Raw genomic sequence first — 21,661 nt, forward strand, 5'->3', positions numbered from 1 at the left:
AAGTGAAGAGAATTATATTTATATAGCGCTTTTCTCTAGTGACTCAAAGCGCTTTTCATAGTGAAACCCAATATCTAAGTTACATTTAAACCGGTGAGGGTGGCACTGGGAGCAGGTGGGCAAAGTGTCTTGCCCAAGGACACAACAGCAGTGACTAGGATGGCGGAAGCGGGAATCGAACCTGCAACCCTCAAGTTGCTGGCACGGCCACTCTACCAACCGAGCTATACCGATTTTTTATTTATTGTTTTTAATTTATTAAATCAACATAAAAAACACAATATACACTTACAATTAGTGCACCAAGCACAAAAACGTCCCTTTTTCATGACAAAAACGTCCCTTTTTCATGACAAAGGAAAAAAAAAAAAAAAAAAAAAAAAGGAAATATAATAAACATTCGTCACATTTTTACAACATTGGAAAACATTAGTAAAACTTCTCAGAGGGTGAGATAACTCCTGGAAAAGGTATAGATGTGCGTGTTTAAGTTAAATTCTAATGGATTCATTACAATCCTTGCAAGCTGGGTAATGTTTGCTGTGGTCTGGAACAACATGGCACACTAACAACTATCTGAAATGCAGCCAATATTACATACAGATAATGATAAAACGTAAAAGTACCAATGATTGTCACACAAATACGAGGTGTGGCGAAATTATTGTCTTCATTTGACCCATCACCCTTGACCACCCCCTGGAAGGTGAGGTGAGCAGTGAGCAGCAGTGGTGGCCACGCCCGGGAATTTAACCCCTAATTCCAACCCTTGATACTGAGTGCCAAGCAGGGAGGTAATGGGTCCCATTTTTATAGTCTTTGGTATGACTCGGCCGTGGTTTGAACTCACAACCTACCGATCTCAGGGTGGACACTCTAACCGCTAAGTTGATGTGTCATGAAACATGGAAAAATAAACTAAATACACGTAGGACATAAGTAAAGGAAATTAAATATATCTGAATACGAGGGATAATGATGCAATATGTACATACAGCTAGCCGAAATAGCATGTTAGCATTGATTAGCTTTCAAGTCAATAACATCAACAACGCTCCCCTTTGTGCATCCACGCACAGTATACAAAGTTTGGTGGACAAAATGAGATAAAGAAGGAGTGGCGTAAAACAGGTTTTTCTGTGGCAGCGTCGGAGAAAGTTGTGCATGTTGACAAACTGTTGAGTCACAGTCCACACAACGGTGAGTTCAAGGGCCGCTGAAATTAGTAGGACAAAACGGTGCTCGTTAAAATCCTCTCATCAGCGAAGCAGACACATATTAAAGAGTGGGCTTTCCAACAATTAGGAAGGTTTGTGTCGTGTTTGTCCTCCGACAGATATCATATTCATATTTGGCAACCCTACCGGATTTTCCGGGAGACTCCCGAAATTCAGCGCCTTTGCCGAAAATCCCCCGGGACAAATTTTCTCCCGAAAATCTCCCGAACTGGAGGCCACGCCCCCCTCCATGCGGACCTGAGTGACGTGTTGACAGCCTGTTTTCACGTCCGCTTTCCCACAATATTAACAGCGTGCCTGCCCAATGACGTTTTAACTGTAGAATGATCGAGGGCGAGTTCTTGTTTTTTTTATGTGGGTTTATTGTTAGGCAGTTTCATTAACGTCCTCCCAGCGCGGTAACAACACACAACAAGAGCAGTCACGTTTTCTTCTACCGTACAGCAGTTTGTCTGCCGAAAACAGAGAGGGTGTTCATCAGAGAGGGTGTTCAGCATGGTTAGAAAAATAGTGACGGAGAATAGAACAAGGATGGACAATTCAACCCTTAACTCAACAATGAGTAGATGAGTGTTATGTGTGTGTATATGTGTAAATAAATGAACACTGAAATTCAAGTATCTCTCTTATTTATTTTTATAAATAAGATAAAAAATACAAATATTTTCAAAATATTTGTTTTATATATGTATTATTTATATATATATATTTATATATATATATATATATCTATATACACAGTATATAATTTATATTTTTACCAAGTCAAGTCAAGTTTTTTATATATATATATATAGTCAAGTATTTCATCTATATGTATACATATATATATATATATATATATATATACAAAATACCTGACTTTCAGTGAATTCGAGCTATATATATTTTTATATATATAAATAAATATATATATATATATATATATATATATATATATATATATATATATATATATATATATATATATATATATATATATATATATATATATATATATAAATCCATTTGCTGCCGCTTATTCCCTTTCGGGGTCGCGGGGGGCGCTGGCGCCTATCTCAGCTACAATCGGGCGGAAGGCGGGGTACACCCTGGACAAGTCGCCACCTCATCGCAGGGCCAACACAGATAGACAGACAACATTCACACTCACATTCACACACTAGGGCCAATTTAGTGTTGCCAATCAACCTATCCCCAGGTGCATGTCTTTGGAGGTGGGAGGTAGCCGGAGTACCCGGAGGGAACCCACGCATTCACGGGGAGAACATGCAAACTCCACACAGAAAGATCCCGAGCCTGGTTTGAACCCAGGACTGCAAGACCTTCATATTGTGAGGCAGACGCACTAACCCCTCTGCATATATATATATAATAAAATAAATATATACATATATATAGCTAGAATTCACTGAAAGTCAAGTATTTCGTATATATGTATATATATATATATATATATATATATATATATATATATATATATATACATATAGATGAACTACCCGACTATATGTATATATATATGTATGTATATATATAAATATAAATATATATATATATATATATATATATATATATACATATATATATATATATATATATATATATATATATATATATATATATATATATATATATATATATATATATAGATAATAAAATAAATATATACATATATAGCTAGAATTCACTGAAAGTCAAGTATTTCGTATATATATATATATATATATATATATACATATAGATGAACTACCTGACTATATGTATATATATATATATATGTATGTATATATATATGTATATATATATATATGTATGTATATATATATATATATATATATATGTATATATATATATATATATACATATATATATGTATATATATATATATATATATATATATATATATATATATATATATACATATATAAACTTGACTAGTTAATTCTAGCTGTAAATATACTCCTCCCCTCTTAAACACGCCCCCCGACCACGCCCTCCCACACCACCCCCAACCTCCCAAAATCGGAGGTCTCAAGGTTGGCAAGTACGACCATATTACAACAAGAAAATATATACTTTTCACCACATTTTTTTATACAATTTCGAAAAATCTCCATGGAGCCAGCAGGGCGCCGCTGAAGAGCCGCTTGTGGCTCCAGACCCGCGGGTTGCTGACCTAATTTTAGTCAATATATGCAAATATATCTAAACAAAACCTTAATAACTTAATTATGTGTTTATTGTCAAAAAAGACCCCTTTTCCCTATTTTCTGTCTGACATTCCCTTATTGCAGCACACACAGGATTCTATCTGATGTGGAATTCATTTGATGACAGTTCTTTAAAAAGCCCTCTGGGATGTTTTTTTCATTAAATTTTTATTTATTTATTTTTATAAAATTCAAATAAGAGTGGGCTGTTCTATTTTGTCGCTCTTTTTGACTCGCTGCTTTGTCCACGTTCTTTTTTTTTGGGGGGGCGGTGTTATTCACTTGTGTCCTTGCTTGAGCCCCGCATCGATCGTGGCCCAACCTCCTGCAAGGTCCATGGAGGATTCCCTCAGAACTCTTGAGTCGAATTAAATTATTGTCTTTTGTCGATACCAAAGTGTCTGGGTTTTTAAAGGGAGTTCAGTCAACGATTCCCCGGAATACAGCAAATCAGTGTGTAACTGAAAATAAAGCTTATTATATATATTTTTAAATTTTACAATATGCTGAGGGCCAAAAAAAGAGATGTGGAAAGAAAAATGGCCACTGAGTCATGATTTTAGATCCCTTGATTACAGTGTTTTTGTGAGGGGGCGTGGCCTGCGGACCTGCAGCGAGGCGGGGTGTGTAGATGGCCCATCTGGGCACGTTTATCTGATCACCTGTCACTCTATAAGAACACAATTACGTGATAGATAGATAAATGGTAAATGGGTTATACTTGTATAGCGTTTTTTTTCTACCTCCAAGGTACTCAAAGCGCTTTGACACTATTTCCACATTCACACAGGAGCTGCCATGCAAGGCCCTAGCCACGACCCATCAGGAGCAAGGGTGAAGGGTCTTGCTCAGGGTGACACAACGGACGTGACGAGGTTGCTAGAAGGTGGAGATCGAACCAAGAACCCTCAGGTTGCTGGCACAGCCACTCTCCCAAACGCGCCACGCCGTCCCCAAGTTTCGTTGTGCAAGTACAATACATTTTAGTTTTCAGCACAAACCCGTTTAAGATTAGACAAACAAACAGTGTACAGGGTTACGGAACAGGAACGCTGATGGGTCGCCACAAGGCACCCAGTAAAAAAAATACAATTTAGACTTGGCTCCTAAGGGGGCCCAGTCTGGAGTGGGAAAAAACCTCCATAGCAAAGCACATATACATATTACAACGTACATCTCGAGATATCGAGCAACAGAGGGAGGGGAGTGCGGGGTCATGCCGGCAGGCCGCAGCTCTCAGGCGCTGACCATCCTTTTATCACTCCTATGGGATTTGCGTTGAGGGCTTTGAGTTGGGTGTTTACGTGTGGCGTATATTTATTTGGATGCATGTTTGTGTGTAAGCCTGCAGTGTGTCTCTGTTCCGCGGCTTTGATCCTGTGCAGTCGCTAGTCAGCCCAAAGTCAACAACAACAGGTGTGTGTCCATGAGAGACAAGAAGGGAGTTTGTTGTGTCTTCTCTGCACTGTCCTTCAGGAGAGTCCCGAAGCCAGGGAAACAATCCAAGTTACAATGTTTGCTATGCAAGTGTAAATAAAATTAGCTTTTCAGTCTAAATTGGCAATGACTGGTCCTCAAAAACCTGCTTGGCAGACAGTGCAATGTTATCCAAGTTTATTATTATTATTCCGCAGCTTTGAGCTGTAATTTGACCCCCTTAACATGCTTCAAAACTCACCACATCTGAGACACACATCAGGACTGGCCTACATTGCGATTTAATCAAAAAAACCTAACCCCAAATCTAAAAATTGTGCTCTAGCGCCCCCTAGGAAGAAAACAGACAAAACTGCATGTAACTTCCAGTTGGAATGTTGTAGCGACATGAAACAAAAACCTCTATGTAGGTCTCACTTAGACCTAGATTTCATACACTGACATCCTTCAGCAAAAATCAACAGGAAGTTTGCAATTCCTCCTTCAAAACAAAAGTTTTGTAAAAACACTCACCTTTGCCTCTTTGAGCTGTAATTTGACCCCCTTAACATGCTTCAAAACTCACCAAACTGGAAAAACACATCAGGGCTCGCAAAAATTGGGATCCAACCAAAAAACCTAACCCCAAAACAAAAAATTGCGCTCTAACGCCCCCTAAGAATAAAACACAGACACAACTGCTCCTAGGAAGTAAAAACAGACAAAACTACCTGAAACTTCCATTAGGAATGTTGTAGCGACATGAAACAAAAACCTCTATGTAGGTCTCACTTAGACGTAGATTTCATACACTAACATCCTTCAGCAAAAATCAACAGGAAGTTTGCAATTCCCCCTTCAAAACAAAAGTTTTGTAAAAACACTCACCTTTGCCTCTTTGAGCTGTAATTGACCCCCTTAACATGCTTCAAAACTCACCAAACTGGACAAACACATCAGGACTGGCAAAAATTGCGATCCAATCAAAAAACCTAACCCCAAAACTAAAAATTGCGCTCTAATGCCTCCTAGGAATAAAACAGACAAAACTGCTCCTAGGAAGAAAACACAGACAAAACTGCCTGTAACTTCCAGTAGGAATGTCGTAGCGACATGAAACAAAAACCTCTATGTGGGTCTCACTTAGGCCTAGATTTCATACACTGACATCCTTCAGAAAAAATCAACAATAAGTTTGCAATTCCCCCTTCAAAACAAAAGTTTTGTAAAAACACTCACCTTTGCCTCTTTGAGCTGTAATTTGACCCCTTAACATGCTTTAAAACTTACCAAACTGGAAACACACATCAAGACTGGCAAAAATTGCGATCTATTTAAAAAAAACCTAACCCCAAAACTCTAAATTGCGCTCTAACACAGACAAAACTGCTCCTAGGAAGAAAACACAGAAAAAACTGCCTGTAACTTCCAGTAGGAATGTCGTAGCGACATTAAACAAAAACCTCTATGTAGGTCTCACTTAGACCTACATTTCATACACTAATATCCTTTATCAAAAATCAACAGGAAGTTTGCAATTCCCCCTTCAAAACAAACGTTTTGTTAAAACACTCACCTTTGCCTCTTTGAGCTGTAATTTGACCCCTTAACATGCTTTAAAACTCACCAAACTAGACACACACATCAGGACTGGGAAAAATTGCGAGCTATTCAAAAAACCTAACCCCAAAACTCAAAATTGCGCTCTAATGCCCCCTAGGAATAAAACAGACAAAACTGCTCCAAGGAAGAAAACACAGACAAAACTGCTTGTAACTTCCAGTAGGAATGTAGTAGCGACATGAAACAAAAACTTCTATGTAGGTCTCACTTAGACTTAGATTTCATATATTGACAACCCCCAGCAAAACTCAAACGGAAGTTTGCATTTCCCCCTTCAAAACAAAAGTTTTGTAAAAACACTCACCTTTGCCTCTTTGAGCTGTAATTGACCCCCTTAACATGCTTCAAAACTCACAAAACTGAATACACACATCAGGACTGGCGAACATTGCGATCTAATCAAAAATGATCTCCTCTGAGTGCGTTTGTCGTGTCGGCCTCAAACTACCACAGGAGAGAGATTGAACCCTTCTGATTAAAAGTTGATGAAATAGTTTTAATTAATGCTACGGTTTTGATTTTATCAGCCGTCAAAGAACCGCTGCGCTGAAAACCATTTCAAAGATGGCCGCCGTGCGAAGACACAGTGAGGGAGACGTTTTTCTTTTTTCCCTTACAGTCTGCTGCTGTTGCACACGCACCAACATTCGTAAGGGAGGGACTGTGATCGTCTATTCCAAGATGGCTGCCAGGTGCCGTAGCTAAGCCGGTATGTTTTAAAGTTGTCGTTTGCCTGCATATCGTAAAAAAAAAAAAAACGCCTTATTTTGGGTACTTACATATGGTGCCTGACTGCTGTGGCGTTTTAAGGCCATCTGCACTTTTGCTCCGGTTTTGATTTCATTAGCCTTCAAAGAACCGTTGCGCTGAAAAACATTTCTAAGATAGAGAGCTAAATGTTTTTATTTTCAGTTTTTTTTTCCTACTGCTCCCAGTATGTAATCCTATTAATTGCATAAATGCGCCAGTATCACAATATTTGAATACTATTAATATTTATATTACATAAAAAATTCATATTAGTAATACAAGTATTAATATTTACATTCATATTATGAAGATACCATAATTTAAAACCTCTTCTCACTCCGGCGCTTACCAAAGGCATGCAGCAAAAATTTGAGTGTGATGTAAGGATACCATCATTAAAAGCAAATTTAATTAAAAAAAACTTTATTATGGTCTTACGTTTACTTATAAATGAAGTCCATGCCAGCAAATTCTGATCGAAAGCATAAAAGTCTTCCTTATCTTTCTTCAGTTTTAAAAGTCTCTCTGTCTCGATGGAGATCTTCCTTGATTACCTCCTGCTTCGATTGAAAGTCCAGTTTCGAAAACTGCTATCAGACCGCTGCTATCACGTGAGGGCAACAACAGAATTATCCTCGAACAACTCCCCTTCCCGTTCTGCTCCGTGGGTGATCTCTTTATCCCACCGCTGCCACCATGAAGTGTTATTGTATAAATAATACACTGGGTATTTAAGACTGGAACATGCTTTATTTCAGCCCGGTTGTTTACATAGCCAGCATAGGAGTAGTGGTGTTACATCCTAAAAGGTCCGCCGTGCACCCCCCCCCGCGTCAAATCCGTTCCCAGCACAAATCACGTCAATCGTTGTCACTTCTTCTGCAGCCGAGTAGTCACAAGAAGGATCACTAGCGCCCTCTACCACCAGGAGGCGGGAGTCATTTAATGACTCATATTTGACACACGCAGCTACGGTATATTGATAAAACATAGCTGCTTACTGTTCTTTTTAGCATATTCAATAGCTTGGACCTTAAATCCTACTGAATAGCTTCTAATCTGCATCCCTTTAGGCCATGGTTGTCAAACTCTGGCCGGCGGGCCAAATTTGGCCCTTGAGGCAATATGAAATTAACATTAGAGCTGGCCCGCCAGTATTATACAGCGGCATAACACTGTATTCACCGGTAATACTCATACTTGCTAACCCTCCCGATTTTCCCGGACTCCCAAATTTCAGTGCCCCTCCCGAAAATCTCCCGGGGCAACCATTCTTCCGAATTTCTCTCCATTTCCACCTGGACGACAATATTGGGGGCGTGCCTTAACGGCACTGCCTTTAGCGTCCTCTAAAACTTGTTGTCACGTCCGCTTTTCCTACATACAAATAGCGTGCCAATCCAGTCACATAATATACGCGGCTTTTACACACACACACGCACACACACAAGTGAATGCAACGCAGACTTGTTCAACAGCCATACAGGTCACACTGAGGGTGGTCGTACAAACAACTTTAACACTGTTACAAATATGCACCAACACTGTGAACCCACACCAAACAAGAATAACAGACACATTTCGGGAGAACATCCGCATCATAAACACAACAGAACAAATACCCAGAACCCCTTGCAGCACTAACTCTTCCGGGACGCTAAAATAAACCCCATCCCCCAGCAATAATTAACGTTTTACTCATGCATTTTGTCTTGCTACTTCAAGGCTTGAATGTTTGATTCATTCATTATTGTTATTTTATTTGCAAATGTATTATTAGCCTGTGGAAAAAGTTTATTTTGATATTTACCTCAGAAGGCTGCACATAGAAAAGAGGCCTTCAATTTTTATTTAAATTGTATTTGATATGCCATTGATATTTTTTAATTATTGTTATTATTTAAAACTCGATTTTACATGTCACTATAAAGTTATATAAGCCTTGCTTGTTCAATATTCAACGCAAAACTTTTTTGGGTCCCTATTAAAAGGTTCATTTGTTCAACCTTGGCTTTGTTCCGTTTAAAATTTGGGCCCACTCTGTATTTGAGTTTGACACCCCTGCTTTATGCGATTTCAAATTACTGGTATTGAAATTAGCCTCATCTATTTTGAAAATGATGAAAGGGGAAATGTCACTCGTGACGTGACGAGTTTGACCCTGCAGTAATTCTAGGCAGGTGCATACTATATACCCGGCGGCAATTCAAGGAAATACAGTATACGACAATTCCGATTGAAAGGTTGTGATTGGCTCTTTGTTCATACATAAATTGTCTGTCCCGTCCATCTCTCGTTTATATTTATATTTCTCATTTATGCGTTTGCTCAGATTCAATTGTTCAGATACAGCACATACTGAAGAAAGCTATACTTCTGGTCCAAACAGGTCTTGTGTTTTTGAATAAAAATGTATTGTTCCTGAAAGGATCATCAATCTTGTTTTTTGGGCTACCTCCAATTTCTATTGCACTTGAATGGATTTTCATCAAACGCAAACTATATGACTTTAAAAATTCCACAATATGTCACTGAGGGTGTCTTGTGTGTCCTGAAGCCAAACAACTATTGAGCAAAGTTGGTTTATAAGAGTAGTCAATGAATAAATTACCATTTGAAAGTGTTGTTTGGTGATACTGTAGATCATTTTCCACCAAAAGTTGGTTCTTGGAACCTGTGGCTCCTGGATTTATAGGCACCCATAGAAGTGTGTGGTTTGTGTTTCTACCGCATTTCACAGTTCTGGGTACTTTATACGAATCCGGCTGATGACGTATGGAATATATGAAATAAACTCACAATATTAGGTCACAGTTATTTGACTAAAAAAGTAAGTAATTGAAATACAAAGCAATCATACAAACCCTGTTTCCATATGAGTTGGGAAATTGTGTTAGATGTAAATATAAAAAGAATACAATGATTTGCAAATCATTTTCAACCCATATTCAGTTGAATATGCTACAAAGACAACATATTTGATGTTCAAACTCATAAAAATGTTTTTGTTGTTTTTGCAACTAATCACTAACTTTGGAATTTGACAAAGAAGTTGGGAAAGGTGGCAATGAATACTGATAAAGTTGATGGATGCTCATCAAACACTTATTTGGAACACGCCACAGCTAATTGGGAACAGGTGGGTGCCATGATTGGGTATAAAAACAGCTTCTTAAAAAATGCTCAGTCTTTCACAAGAAAGGATGGGGCGAGGTACACCCCTTTGTCCACAACTGCGTGAGCAAATAGTCAAACAGTTTAAGCAAAACGTTTCTCGAAGTGCAATTGCAAGAAATTTAGGGATTTCAACATCTACGGTCCATAATATCATCAAAAGGTTCAGAAAATCTGGAGAAATCACTCCACGTAAGCGGCATGACCGGAAACCAACATTGAATGACCGTGACCTTCGATCCCTCGGACGGCACTGTATCAAAAACCAACATCATCTCTAAACGATATCACCACATGGGCTCAGGAACACTTCAGAAAACCACTGTCACTAAATACAGCTTGTCGCTACATCTTTAAGTGCAAGTTAAAGTTCTACTATGCAAAGGGAAAGCCATTTATCAACAACATCCAGAAACGTAGCCAGCTTCGCTGGGCCTGAGATCATCTAAGATGGACTGATGAAAAGGGGAAAAGTGTTCTGTGGTCTGACGAGTCCACATTTCAAATTGTTTCTGGAAATTTTCGACAGTGTGTCATCCGGACCAAAGGGGAAGCGAACCATCCAGACTGTTACTGACGTAAAGTTAAAAAGCTAGCATCTGTGATGGTATGGGGGTGCATTAGTGCCCAAGCCATGGGTAACTTACACATCTGTGAAGGCACCATTAATGCTGAAAGGTACATACAGGTTTTGGAACAACATATGCTGCCATCTAAGCAACCGTCTTTTTCATGGACGCCCCTGCTTATTTCAGCAAGACAATGACAAGCCACATTCAGAGTGCGGGTACTTTCCTGGCCTGCCTGCCTTCCAAATAAGTGTTTGATGAGCATTCCTCAACTTTATCAGTATTTCCCAACTTCTTTGTCACGTGTTGCTGGCACCAAATTCTAAAGGTAATCAGTTTTAACATCAAATATGTTGTGTTTGTGGCATATTCAACTGAATATGGGTTGAAAATGATTTGCAAATCATTGTATTCTGTTTATATTTACATCTAACACAATTTCCCAACTCATATGGAAACGGGGTTTGTATTTGAATTGGAGGTGAGGAAGTATAGTTCAACTGCAATGTTTTGGAAGGAAAAGGATTTGCGTGTGTGGGATTTAAACAATTATTTGCATGTAATTAAACATTAGAACTGTGCACTTCAATAAAACCCACATACATGTGCACAGGTGTATGGAAGGGGCTTCGCGGGCTTGGAGAAAAGGTATTTTCTGGTCATAAAAATGGACAGGCTTTAGTTTGGGCTTTGTGCTTTTACGCCAGGGCGGGTAGCCTGGGGTTAAGTCAGTGAGGAGCTTAACGATGCTCGAGTAGTTCTTAATAAACTATCGGTACTATCCTGACAAGACTAAGATTAAGCTAAGGCCATGGACTTAGGGTTTTCAGTTTTTCAGGGTCGGTTTTAACTCCCCGTCTGGACACGGCACGATCTAGATATTGGACATAAGGTGGGAAAAACGTACTGTGGAGAGGCAGAACTGGGGCAAGACTGCAGTGTGCCCTGCCCAAGATGGCGGCAAGGAGGCGGTGAATGCGGCGGAACAGAGGCGGGACACAATTGACATTTCTCCTCTGGCTGTATAAAAGGGGAGAAGGAGGAGACATCATGGCAGAAATAGTAGGAAGAAGCAGCATCAGAACCTGAGGAGCGAGAAGGACCGAGAGTGAGCCGAAGACAGCAACGAAGACGTGGCCGACTAAAAGCGAGCGAGAGAAGAGCAGCTGAAAAGCGATCCGACCAGAACACAAAGCTGTTATTGAAAAAATAAAGCGAGTCAAACCTGCTCAGCGAGATGTCCTTCCTGAATGGTCCATGCAACCCGCACGACGACGGCAGGAGTCTGTCACACGTACATTTCTCGGGGGAGAGTTTGAGCCCGTTGTTCTTTTGGCGATTAAGAAGGTTCATTTGGAAGACCTCAGGTGTCTTGGAGATTATAACGATATCATCAGGAAACATCGATCGCTTCATGGCGATACATGTGACCCAGTGGCGGGCTGTGTGTTTCCCACCTAGGCCTTCATTGACTTCAAGGATTCCCTCTCAAAATACCATCATTGATGTCACCACATGACCGTTGCTAGAGAAATACGATACAGAAACACATTTTTGTTGATATCACCTCAACGGTGTGCAAAATGGGCTATACTGCGGTGCATTTGAAAATCGATAAACCCGCATGAGCCATGAAAACATATCTGGCGGGCTACTGTCAAAAGTTAAGAATAAAAGGTTTCTTTAAGAATAAAAGGTTTCTTTAAAGGCCTACTGAAACCCACTACTACCGACCACGCAGTCTGATAGTTTATATATCAAAGATGAAATATTAACATTGCAACACATGCCAATACGGCCTTTTTAGTTTACTAAATTGCAATTTTAAAACATTGCGGTATGATGACGCGTGCGCGTGACGTCAAAGATTGTAGCGGACGTGTTGTTCCAGCCCGATCCCAGCTATAAGTCGTCTGCTTTAATCGCATAACTACACAGTATTCTGGACATCTGTGTTGCTGAATCTTTTGCAATTTGTTCAATTAATATTGGAGACGTCAAAGAAGAAAGCTGCAGGTGGGAAGCGGTGTATTGTGGCCGGCTGTAGCAACACAAACACAGCCGGTGTTTCTTTGTTTACATTCCCTAAACATGACGTTGAAGCTTTAATATGGAACAGAGCGGCCAAGCGAACATGGTTCCTTACCACATGTCAAACGGCAGGTTTCGGTGAGAAAATGGTGGTAATAAGTCGGCTCTTACCATAGACATGAGCGGATAGCTTGCGTCGTTCCTCGTGCACCTGTCAAAGAGGCAGCTGCAGACTCTCTTGCCTCCTCCGACCGGCCGACCCCGAGCGCCGACAGTTTTCCTTCCTCCCACGTCACTTTGGTCTCCTCGGCATTACAGAAGTGTTCAGGATTCTGGACCGCATCATTGATGTCCTCAGCTGTTGCAGTGGATTTGAACTTCATGGCTTCCACCGAGGAGGAGGGGGAAAAAAGCTCAGCTTGGCCCCAACGGCTGCCTTCGCTGAAAATCTTGAATTCCTTCAGAGACACTGGCAGTCACCACACCCGTGGCCACACCCCTCCGACTTTCAGGTACCATATAATCTCACTAAAACACTAGTAACACAATAAGCAGATAAGGGATTTTCCTAATTATCCTAGTAAATGTGTCTAATAACATCTGCCCTCGCCTTTTTTTTTTTCTTCCAGTCCATCACTCTAACTTTCCTCATCCACAAATCTTTCATCCTCGCTCAAATGAATGGGGAAATCGTCACTTTCTCGGTCCGAAACGCTCTAGCTGCTGGTGGCCATGATTGTAAACAATGTTCAGATGTGAGGAGCTCCACAACCCGTGACGTCACGCGCACATCGTCTGCTACTTCCGGTACAGGCAAGGCTTTTTTATTAGCGACCAAAAGTTGCGAACTTTATCGTCGATGTTCTCTACTAAATCATTTCAGCAAAAATATGGCAACATCGCAAAATGATCAAGTATGACACACAGAATGGAGCTGCTATCCCCGTTTGAATAAGAACATCTCATTTCAGTAGGCCTTTAAAGTGATCTTTCCGAACCAGACGGCCACGTTTTGGCGACAACGACGCAATAAACACGTCTCAAGCCATATTTTCATGACAAAAACGATTTTCCCGGGAGACTCCCGAATTTCAGTGCCCCTACCGGGGTCACCATTCTCCCGAATTTCTCCCAATTTCCACCCAGACCACAATATTGGGGGCACTACCTTTGGTGTCCTCTACAACCTGTCGTCAAGTCCGCTTTTCCTCCATACAAACAGCGTGCCGGCCGCGTCACATGATATATGCGGCTTCTACACACACTCATAAGTGAATGCAACTCACACTTGGTCAACAGCCATACAGGTCACACTGTGTGGCCGTATAAACAACTTCAACACTGTTACAAATTTGCGCCACACTGTGAACCCGCACCAAACAAGAATGGCAAGCACATTTCGGGAGAATACCGCAACACAAAAGACAAATACCCAGAACCCCTTGCAGCACTTACTTTTCCGGGATGCTACAATATGAACCCCCCGCTACCACCAAACCCCACCCACTTCATACCCGCCTCCCCAAACCTCCATCTCCCGAATTCTTCCATTTTTAGTATATTAGTCATTTCAGTTCATTAATACGGATTTGATGTGAACGAAACAAAAAATCATAAAAACATAATAAACCTGTGACTTGTCCAGGGTGTACCCCGCATTCCACCCGAATGCACCCCCCCACGGGACAAGCAGTAGAAAATGGATTGGAAGGAACATATTAATCATGAAAAAAGCACATTAAACGTGAACAAAATGTATAAAATCTTTCGTTCTGCAATGAGGTGGCGACTTGTCCAGTGCGCACCCCGCCTTCCGCCCGAATGCAGCTGACATAGGCTCCAGCGACCCCCCGCCACCCCAAAAGGAACAAGCGGTAGAAATAGATGGATGTTTGCACTCACCAAAACGCCTTTGGCCCCCAAAATACTTGCTTCAACACGAAATCCGTTCTCCTTTCATTCCTCCAAAAGACCTCAATGACTAAAACTAAACACTAAATCATTTTCTAGTGACATGGACGCCAATGCCGAAAGTCGTGTCTGTCCAGTCGTGTTTCTTACCTCGTTTTAATTCGATTTAAGGCTGAGAATGACCGCTAAACAGAAGCAGTTTTTCTTCACCATTTCATTGTGCAAATCTCTTTCCCTGCCTGATTGATTGATTGAAACTTTTATTACAAACCCCGTTTCCATATGAGTTGGGAAATTGTGCTAAATGTAAATATCAACGGAATACAATGATTTGCAAATCCTTTTCAACCCATATTCAGTTGAATATGCTACAAAGACAACATATTTGATGTTCAAACTCATGAAGGTATTTTTTTTTTTTTGCAAATAATAATTAACTTAGAATTTCATGGCTGCAACACGTGCCAAAGTAGTTGGGAAAGGGCATGTTCACCACTGTGTTACATCACCTTTTCTTTTAACAACACTCAATAAACGTTTGGGAACTGAGGAAACTAATTGTTGAAGCTTTGAAAGTGGAATTCTTTCCCATTCTTGTTTTATGTAGAGCTTCAGTCATTCAACAGTCCGGGGTCTCCGCTGTCGTATTTTACGCTTCATAATGCGCCACACATTTTCCATGGGAGACAGGTCTGGACTGCAAGCAGGCCAGGAAAGTACCCAAACTTTTTTTTTTTACGAAGCCACGCTGTTGTAACACATGCTGAATGTGGCTTGGCATTGTCTTGCTGAAATAAGCAGCGGCGTCCATGAAAAAGACGGCGCTTAGATGGCTGCATATGTTGTTCCAAAACCTGTATGTACCTTTCAGCATTAATGGTGCCTTCACAGATGTGTAAGTTACCCATGCCTTGGGCACTAATGCCCCCCCATACCATCACAGATGCTGGCTTTTCAACTTTACGTCGATAACAGTCTGGATGGTTCGCTTCCCCTTTGGTCCGGATGACACAATGTCGAATATTTCCAGAAACCATTTGAAATGTGGGATTTTCAGACCACAGAACACTTTTCCACATTGCATCAGTCCATCTTAGATGATCTCGGGCTGAGAGAAGCCAGCGGCGTTTCTGGATGTTGTTGATAAATGGCTTTTGCTTTGCATAGTAGAGCTTTAACTTGCACTTAAAGATGTAGCGACAAACTGTATTTAGTCAGAGTGGCTTTCTGAAGTGTTCCTGAGCCCTAGTGGTGATATCCTTATTGGTTGATGTCGGTTTTTGATAGAGTGCGTCTGAGAGATCGAAGGTCACGGTTTCCGGCCATGCCGCTTAGGTGGAGTGATTTCTCCAGATTCTCTGAACCTTTTGATGATATAATGGACCGTAGATGTTGAAATCCCTAAATTTCTTGAAATTGCACTTTGAGAAACGTTGTTCTTAAACTGTTTGACTCTTTGCTCACGCAGTTGTGGACAAAGGGGTGTACCTCGCCCCATCCTTTCTTGTGAAAGACTGAGCATTTTTTGGGAAGCTGTTTTTATAGCCAATCATGGCACCCACCTGTTCCCAATTAGCCTGCACACCTGTGGGATGTTCCAAATAAGTGTTTGATGAGCATTCCTCAACTTTATCAGTATTCATTGCCACTTTTATCAGTTTGAACATCAAATATGTTGTCTTTGTAGCATATTCAACTGAATATGGGTTGAAAAGGATTTGCAAATCATTGTATTCCGTTTATATTTACATCTAACACAATTTCCTAACTCATATAGAAACGGTGTTTGTATACCGGTATCGGTTGATATCAGTATCGGCAATTAAGAGTTGGACAATATCTGAATACTGCAATGAGGTGGCCTTTGCGCCCGATTGTAGCTGAGATAGGATCCAGCGCCCCCTGCAACCCCGAAGGGAATAAGTGGTAGAAAATGGATGGATGGACAATATCGGATATCGGCAAAAAAGCCATTAACGGACAACCCTAGTTCCAAATAAACTGTATAATATTCATACCTGATAGTATTGGGCTGATGGAGTTATGCTAAACTGATGTTTGGGTCGCAAGGGAGGAGATGGTATGATAAAGCCTCTTTGAAGACTCAAACGGCTAAAACATCATCAAAATCTAAATAATAATAGTGGGTTTGTCGAATGTGATTTCCTCAAAAAAACTTACATTTCTAAAAGAAAGATGTTGCCATGTCAAGCATGAGCACACATACAAAAATTCCCAAGATCCAGAAAGTCTTTTTAGATTCGTCACTGAACAATCTCTTCCTCTGGATCACAACCTTTTTCTATTATTAGGGACCGAATGTCCCATAAGGACCGAGGACTTTACTGAATTTCTATCGTTTTATTCTTTCTTTATTTATTATTCCGCAGCTTTGAGCTGTAATTTGACCCACTTAACATGCTTCAAAACTCACCTAACTGAACATACACATCAGTACTGGCGAAAATTGCAATCTAATCAAAAAACTTACCCTCAAAACTCAAAATTGCGCTCTAGCACAGACAAAACTGCTCCTAGGAAGAAACCAGACAAACCTGCCTGTAACTTCCAATAGGAATGTCGCAGAGACATCACACAAAAACCTATATGTAGGTCTCACTTAGACCTACATTTCATATATTGACAACCAGCAGCAAAAATCAACAGGAAGTTTGCAATTCCTCTTTCAAAACAAAAGTTTTGTAAAACCGGTCCCATTTTTTTCAAACATTATCTCCTCTGAGCGCGTTTTTCGTGTCGGCTTCAAACTACCACAGGAGAGAGATTGAACCCTTCTGATTAAAAGTTGATGAAAGAGATTTTATTACTGCTGCGGCCTTCAAAGAACCGCTGCGCTGAAAACCATTTCAAAGATGGCCGCCATGCGCAGACGCAGTGAGGGAGACGTTTTTTTGTTCTTTTATTTCTGTACCTTCTGCTGCTGGTGCGCACGCACCGACATTCGTGAGGGAGGGGCTGTGATCGTCTATACCAAGATGGCTGCCAGGTGCCGTAGCTAAGCCGGTATGTTTTAAAGTCGTCGTTTGCCTGCATAGCGTAAAAACAACCGTCCAACATTTTACAACTGATTGTAAACTTATAGGTGCTGACCATCAGGGTTGTGTTGCGACGAGAGAGTGTGTTGATGTTATGATATTATGCCGAGTTGGTAAGTCTAATAGTAGCTACTAGCCGTACCCATGTATTTAGCATCGGGTTTTAATCCCGTTTCCTCCTATGTTTCTGCTCCGATTGAATTTCTTTGTATGTCAAGTCTTTATTTCGGGTACTTACATTTGATGCCTGACTGTTGTGGCGTTTTAAGGCCATCTGCACTTTTTATGCGCCGAGTTGGTAGGTCTATCTGTTTGCTAATCGTAGCTACTAGCCGTACCCATGTATTTTCATTCTAACTTATATCTGTCAGTCGACACGTTATGGATGGTAAAAACTACAACGTTTATTATAAAAAAGTAGTGTGTAGTTGTAACTTATATCCGTCAGTAGTCACGTTATGGAAGGTAAAAACTACAACATAATACAAAGTATCGTGTAGTTCTAACTTATATCCGTCAGTAGGAACGTTATGGACAGTAAAAACTACAGCATTTATAATAAAAAGTAGTATTTAGTTCTAACTTATATCTGTCAGTAGAGACGCTATGGAAGGTAAAAACTACAATATAATACAAAGTAGTGTATAGTTCTAACTTATATCCGTCAGTGGACACGTTATGGAAGGTAAAAACTACAATATAATAAAAAGTAGTGTGCAGTTCTAACTTATATCTGTCAGTAGACACCTTATGGAAGGTAAAAACTACAACATTTACAATAAAAAGTAGTGTGTTGTTCTAACTTATATTTGTCAGTAGACATGCTATGGAAGGTAAAAACTACAACATAATACAAATAATCGTGTAGTTCTAACTTATATCTGTCAGTAGGCACGTTATGGATGGTAAAAACTACAACATTTATAGTAAAAAGTAGTGTGTAGTTCTAACTTATATCCGTCAGTAGAAACGTTATGGAAAGTAAAAACTACAATATAATACAAAATAGTGTGTAATTCTAACTTATATCTGTCAGTAGACACGTTATGGAAGGTAAAAACTACAACATTTATAGTAAAAAGTAGTGTAGAATTCTAACTTATATCTGTAAGTAGACACGTTATGGAAGGTAAAACTACAATATAATACAAAGTAGTGTATAGTTTTAACTTATATATGTCAGTAGACACGCTATGGAAGGTAAAAACTACAACATAATGCGAAGTATTGTGCAGTTCTAACTTATATCTGTCAGTAGAAACGTTATGGACGGTAAAAACTACAACTTTTATAATAAAAAGTAGTGTATAGTTCTAACTTATATCTTTCAGTAGACACGTTATGGAAGGTAAAAACTACAAAATTATACAAAGTAGTGTATGGTTCTAACTTATATCTGTCAGTAGAAACGTTAATGAAGGTAAAAACTACAATATAATACAAAGTAGTGTATAGTTCTAACTTATATCTGTCAGTAGAAACGTTATGGAAGGTAAAAAATACAACATTTACAATAAAAAGTAGTGTGTTTTTCTAACTTATATTTGTCAGTAGACATGCTATGGAAGGTAAAAACTACAACATAATACAAATAATCGTGTAGTTCTAACTTATATCTGTCAGTAGGCACGTTATGGAAGGTAAAAACTACAACATTTGTAATAAAAAGTAGTGTTTAGTTCTAACTTATATTTGTCAGTAGGCACGTTATGGAAGGTAAAAACTACAATATAATAAAAAGTAGTGTGTAGTTCTAACTTATATCTGTCAGTAGGGATGTTATGGATGGTAAAAACTACAACATTTATAATACAAAGTAGTGTTCCGTTCTAACTTATATCTGTCATTTGACACGTTATGGAAGGTAAAATCTACAATATAATAAAAAGTAGTGTATTGTTCTAACTTATATCTGTCAGTAGGAACGTTATGGACGGTAAAAACTACAACATTTATAGTAAAAAGTATCGTGTAGTTCTAACTTATATCTGTCAGTAGAAACGTTATGAACGGTAAAAACTACAACATTTATAATACAAAGTAGTGTGTTGTTCTAACTTATATCTGTCAGTAGACACGTTATGGAAGGTAAAAACTACAATATAATAAAAAGTAGTGTGTAGTTCTAACTTATATATGTCAGTAGACACCTTATGGAAGGTAAAAACTACAACATTTATAATACAACGTAGTGTGTAGTTTTAACTTCAATCTGTCAGTAGACACCTTATGGAAGGTAAAAACTACAATATAATACAAAATAGTGTGTAGTTCTAACTTATATCTGTCAGTAGACACGTTATGGAAGGTAAAAACTACAACATTTATAATAAAAAGTAGTGTGTAATTCTAACTTTTATCTGTCAGTAGACACGTTATGGAAGGTAAAAACTACAACATAATACAAAGTATCGTGTAGTTCTAACTTATATCTGTCAGTAGACACGTTATGGAAGGTAAAAACTACAAAATAATACAAAGTAGTGTATAGTTCTAACTTATATCTGTCAGTAGACACGCTATGGAAGGTAAAAACTACAATATAATACAAAGTAGTGTATAGTTCTAACTTATATTTGTCAGTAGACACGTTATGGAAGGTAAAAACTACAATATAATACAAAGTATCGTGTAGTTCTAACTTATATCTGTCAGCAGAAACGTTATGGAAGGTAAAAACTGCAACATTTGTAATAAAAAATAGTGTATAGTTCTAACTTATATCTGTCAGTAGACACGATATGGAAGGTAAAAACTACAATATAATAAAAAGTAGTGTGTAGTTTTAACTTATATCTGTCAGTAGAGATGTTATGGAAGGTAAAAACTACAACATAATACAAAGTATCGTGTAGTTCTAACTTATATCTGTCAGTAGACACCTTATGGAAGGTAAAAACTACAATATAATAAAAAGTAGTGTATAGTTCTAACTTATATTTGTCAGTAGACACGTTATGGAAGGTAAAAACCTCAACATAATACAAAGTAGTGTGTAGTTCTATCTTATATCTGTCAGTAGAGATGTTATGGAAGGTAAAAACTACAACATAATGCGAAGTATCGTGCAGTTCTAACTTATAACTGTCAGTAAAAACGTTATGGACGGTAAAAACTACAACATTTATAATAAAAAGTAGTGTATAGTTCTAACTTATATCTGTCAATAGACACCTTATGGAAGGTAAAAACTACAATATAATACAAAGTAGTGTGTAGTTCTAACTTATATACCTGTCAGTAGACACCTTATGGAAGGTAAAAACTACAATATAATAAAAAGTATTGTATAGTTGTAACTTATATTTGTCAGTAGACACGCTATGGAAGGTAAAAACTACAATATAATACAGATTAGTGTGTAGTTCTAACTTATATCTGTTAGTAGACACGCTATGGAAGGTAAAAACTACAATATAATACAAAGTAGTGTGTTAATCTAACTCATATCTGGAAAGTCCCGTCCATCGCTGCTTGCAGCTTTAATTATTATTATTATTTATGTTACACTGGCCAAAGGGACCTTTTTTCCTCCACCTGTGGAGGCGTGGCCTTGTGTCCAAGATGGATAACTCGCCATTATGCACTAAATGACAGCTCCTCTAGATCCCGCCTTGAATATATTGATATGGTGCTTTGGCACATTAGTCACAGTGCTGTCATGCGAGACAAGGACTAGA

At 39.0% G+C, this 21,661-nt stretch overlaps 1 protein-coding gene across 1 annotated transcript in view; it reads right to left on the minus strand.

Annotated features, from left to right (window-relative positions):
• Positions 1-21,661, minus strand: part of LOC133540835 (BMP/retinoic acid-inducible neural-specific protein 3-like) — a 217,294-nt gene that overhangs the window by 93,427 nt on the left and 102,206 nt on the right. The gene's annotated exons all lie outside the window — the stretch shown is intronic.

The sequence above is a fragment of the Nerophis ophidion genome, linkage group LG22 (assembly GCF_033978795.1).
Source record: "Nerophis ophidion isolate RoL-2023_Sa linkage group LG22, RoL_Noph_v1.0, whole genome shotgun sequence".
Lineage (NCBI taxonomy): Eukaryota > Metazoa > Chordata > Actinopteri > Syngnathiformes > Syngnathidae > Nerophis > Nerophis ophidion.